Here is a 4,990-nt window from a genome sequence, read left to right on the forward strand (position 1 = left end):
AAATTTTATTTGTCCACAGGAATTAGCCGTACCGCAATGTACTTTCATCACTTTTTTCATCCACCAGCATCATATTCCGAATCACTCCGAAGCTTTGTAGTATTCTCTGCGTGTTTGACCTCTAAACCCCGGGGGTCGGAAAGGAGGTCGTTCCCTGCACACTGATTCCTGAAATAATTTCAGCTTTATTGAGGCAAACAAAAATTACATCAGGAACAAAAAAAAACGGGCTCGTCCGGGATTTGAACCCGGGACCTCTCGCACCCGAAGCGAGAATCATACCCCTAGACCAACGAGCCGAGATAGGCTACCGCCGCCTTGCTACGAAGTCTGTGATGTGGTGAGTGTTTCCTTGTGGACAGGCCACAGAATCACATCATTTTGGGCTTAATACGAAACTCTTTGTTCTCCAGCAATCTGCACTCACTACAGAAACTCCAAAAGCCGTCGTAGTGATCGTATACATTTTCTTTTGGGATACCACACTACAATTCCCAGGAAACGTTAAATGATGTCTGATTCTGTTTTTTTACCGCAATTTATTTTTTCATTCTGTTGTGTTTCTTTTTAGCACGATAGTGTTTTGATGGGCTACTTAAGCGCGAAAATGTTGGCCTGTCTGTCTGTCTGTCTGTCTGTCTGTCTGTCTGTCTGTCTGTCTGTCTGTCTGTCTGTCTGTCTGTCTGTCTGTCTGAACGATTCTCCAAGACCAACTTCATACAAACAAAACCCTTCCAAACTGGTAAAGGTGTTGGCACAAGTAACATATATCCCCCATCATTTAGAGCAAATGAAGCCTCGGGCATATTTAAGACAAAATGTTAGCACTTAACTTGTAGTCGCCGCGTTTGTTACTTAGGAATAAAAATTTGGTTGGTTTTTGCGATAGAAATTGAGAAAACCACGCGTTAAAAATCTAGAGATGACGCAAAAAATCTCCAGCTGGTACGAGATAGAAGCAAGCACAAAAAGATCGGAACTCCCGCTGGTTTCTGCTGTTTTGGGCAGATCAAGAAACAAAACACAAGGAAAAAAGATTCGCGCTGGCCCAGGTATGAGAAGGCGCGCGAGCAGTGAGAAGGGGAGAAGGAGAGAGAACTTTTTTAGGGGCAGGAGGACTCTGTGTAACATAAGGGGGGGGGAAGGGGGAAGTGGGATACAGAGAGAGAGAGAGAGTAAACTTTATTCAATTTGCCAGCTGTGTAGCTTAGTCGTCGGCCGTGAGCCCTTGGGCTCTGGCAGCTTCCTCAGCCAGCTGGACGGCCCAGAGTTGATCTTCCGGGCTGGAGCTGAGCAGCATGGTCTCCCATTGCTCACTGTTTGTGATTGTGCGGCCATTTTTGATCGCTGTGGACACAGCCATAACATGTGCGCCAGGTCCGCTCGTTCCTGACATCCATGACACTGGGGGGAATAGCGCCCTGGGTAGCAATAGCTATACACTAGGGGATTTGGCGGCCTGTCCGGATCCAGGGATTCTTAGCAGAGGGTGCTAAGAATCCCTGGATTCGGACAGGCCGCCAATGGAATCGTAACCTGGCAACGTTTAACGCACGAACCTTATCTAGCGAAGCAAGTCTCGAGGTGTTGTTCGAGGAACTAGAGGGCATTAAATGGGATGTAATAGGGCTTAGCGAGGTTAGGAGGGCAGGCGAAGCCTTTACGGTGCTGAAAAATGGACACGTCCTATGTTACCGTGGTCTAGAGGACAGAAGAGAACTGGGAGTGGGATTTCTAGTCAATAAGAGCATAGCTGGCAACATAGACGAATACTATAGCATTAACGAAAGGGCAGCAGGTCTTGTAATTAGGCTCAATAAGAGGTACAAGCTCAAGGTGGTACAGGGCTACGCGCCCACATCCAGCTACGGCGACCACGTAGTGGAACGCTTCTATGAAGATGTGGAATCAGCAATGGCTAAAGTAAAAACACAGTATACCGTAGTTATGGGGGACTTATATGCTAAAGTAGGCAAGAATCAGGCTGGAGACAAGGTAGTTGGGAACTTTGGTCTGGGCTGTAGAAATAGCAGGGGGGACCTACTAGTTGAGTTTGCAGAACGGAATAACCTCCGCATAATGAATACCTTCTTCTGTAAACGGGAGAGTCGGAAGTGGACCTGGAGGAGCCCGAATGGGGAGCACAAAAATGAAATAGACTTCATATTATGCGATAACCCTGGCGTCGTGCAGGATGTGGAAGTGCTCGGAAGGGTAAGGTGTAGTGACCACCGTATGGTAAGATCTCGAATTAGGCTAGATTTGAGGAGGGACCGCAACAAGCTAGTACGAAAGAAGCCGATAAACGAACTAACAGTAAGACGTAAAGTAGAAGAATTCAGGATCGCGCTGCAGAACCGATATTCTGCCCTTAACAAGGAAGCCGAGCCTACGACCCAGGAAGCCAGCGACAACCTTACACGCATCATCACGGAGTGTGCAATAGAAGTCGGGGGCACTATGGCTAGACAGGATACTGGTAAACTTTCACAGGAGACGAAAGATCTAATCAGGAAACGGCAAACCATGAGAATCTCTACCGCAGCTGACAGAATAGAACTAGCCGAGCTCTCGAAGTTAATCAATAAGCGTAAGACAGCTGACATAAGGAAGTATAATATGGAGAGGATCGAATACGCTGTAAAGAACGGAGGTAGCCTGAAAGCAGTGAAGAGACGTCTTGGCGTGGGGAAAAATCAGATGTATGCACTTAAGGATAAGCAAGGCAATGTCATCACAAATAGGGATAAAATAGTCACAGTGGCCGAGGAGTTCTATAGGGATCTGTACAGTAGCCGGGACATACAGGATAATGCCGAACGAGACAGCAGTTCAGAGGAGATAGACATCCCACCAGTAACGACCGAAGAAGTAAGGAAGGCTTTGAAAGAAATGAAAGGGGGCAAAGCACCTGGTGAGGATCAGATAACAGCAGACCTCTTGAAGGATGGCGGAGAAATTGTACTTGAAAAACTGGCAAACCTGTATACGCAATGCCTAATGACCGCAATGGTACCGGAATCTTGGAAGAACGCGAACATCATCATAATCCATAAGAAAGGCGACATGACGGACTTGAAAAATTACAGGCCGATCAGCTTACTGTCAGTCGTCTACAAGGTATTTACCAAGGTAATCGCTAACCGAATCTCTGCAACCTTAGATTTCAGTCAACCTAAAGAACAAGCAGGGTTCCGTAAAGGTTATTCAACAATGGATCATATTCACACGATCAATCAGGTGATAGAGAAGTGCGCTGAGTATACTGAACCCCTATATATAGCCTTCATAGATTATTAGAAAGCATTTGACTCGGTCGAAACCCTAGCAGTCATTCAGGCATTACGGAACCAGGGGGTAGATGAGCATTATGTAAGAATACTAGAGGATATCTACAGTGGGTCTACAGCTACCATCATCCTCCATAGGGAGAGCAGTAAAATACCTGTAAGGAAGGGTGTCAGACAAGGAGACACAATCTCTCCAATGTTATTCACAGCATGCTTACAAGAAGTATTCAGAACGTTGGATTGGGAACAGGTGGGAGTAAGGGTTAATGGAGAATACCTCAGTAACCTCAGATTTGCTGATGACGTTTCCTTGCTAAGTAACTCGGGGGACGAATTGCAAAGCATGCTTTCCGCACTGGGCGAACAGAGTAGAACCGTGGGCCTGAAAATTAATATGCAGAAAACTAAAGTTATGATCAATAACCTCGGGACAGCAAAGCAGTTTGAGATAGGTGGCGAGGCAGTGGAAGTGGTAAGCGAATATATCTACTTAGGCCAAGTTGTGACCCCAGATCCCAACCATGAGGCAGAGATAATTAGAAGGATCAGAATGGGGTGGGGTGCATATGGCAGACATTCTCAGATAATGAATAGCAGCCTACCATTGTCGCTGAAGAAGAAAGTGTATGACAGCTGCATCTTACCGGTACTCATTTACGGGGCAGAAACTTGGAGGCTCACTAAGAGGGTTCAACTTAAATTGAGAACGACTCAGCGGGCAGTGGAGCGGAAAATGATAGGTGTAACATTAAGGTACACGAAGAGAGCGGAGTGGGTCAGAGAGCAAACTGGTGTTAAAGACATATTAGTAGAAATTAAGAAGAAGAAATGGACGTGGGCGGGGCATGTAATGCGAAGGCAAGATAACCGCTGGTCATTAAGGGTAACAGAGTGGATCCCTAGAGAAGGCAAGCGTTGCAGGGGGCGGCAGAAAGTTAGATGGGCAGATGAGATCAAGAAGTTTGCGGGGATAAATTGGTCACAGTTGGCACAGGACCGAGGTAATTGGAGAATAATGGGAGAGGCCTTTGCCCTGCAGTGGGCGTAGATAGGCTGGTGATGATGATGAGGGGATTTGGGTACGAGTGGGTCTTTAGCAGTCACCAGACCACCGAATGCCGTTTACTGAGGGATGGGTGCGCGGGTGGGAAGCGGGCCCGGCCTAAACGGTAATGACCGATGATATCACTGTACGATAACAGCCTGTCCCTGCCTGACATTGGGAGGAGTTCCGCATCGGAAGGGCCGTCCGCTCGGTCGGTAACGCCTCGAGCGGCTTCGTGCGCAGACTCGTTCCCTGCAAGGCCGGAGTGGGCGGGGGTCCAAATTAAGTTGATCTTGCCTGTCCGGTTTTCGAGGGGGAGACCAGAAATGAGGATTCCGAACGCCTCCCTTGATATCTGTCCTCGTGAGAAATTTAGAATTGCTGATTTGGAGTCGCTGATGATTGTCTTGATTTTTGTGGAGGCAACCATGGCTAAAGCAATGGCTGCCTCTTCTCCAACCACCGAGTCTCTCGCTCGGATAGAGCAGGAGGCGATGGTGTTGCCCTGATTGTTGACCACGGCTATGGCCATTGCCTCGCGACCAGCGTAATCAGCCGCGTCCGCATAGGCAACGTTCTCGACTTTCGCAAAGCGTCTTTGCAGGGCACGGGCTCTGCCCTCTCGCCGCTCCTTGTTATGTTTAGGATGCATATT

The 4,990-nt window shown here is 47.7% G+C and overlaps 1 non-coding gene across 1 annotated transcript; it reads right to left on the minus strand.

The window, feature by feature from the left end:
* Positions 1-227: 227 nt before the first annotated feature.
* On the minus strand, positions 228-299 carry Trnap-cgg (transfer RNA proline (anticodon CGG)). The gene has a single exon. It is a non-coding gene; the product is annotated as a tRNA-Pro (tRNA).
* Positions 300-4,990: the final 4,691 nt, after the last annotated feature.

This window comes from Haemaphysalis longicornis, unplaced genomic scaffold, assembly GCF_048455015.1.
Source record: "Haemaphysalis longicornis isolate Haplotype H1 unplaced genomic scaffold, Haemaphysalis longicornis Haplotype H1 scaffold_8, whole genome shotgun sequence".
Classification (NCBI taxonomy): domain Eukaryota; kingdom Metazoa; phylum Arthropoda; class Arachnida; order Ixodida; family Ixodidae; genus Haemaphysalis; species Haemaphysalis longicornis.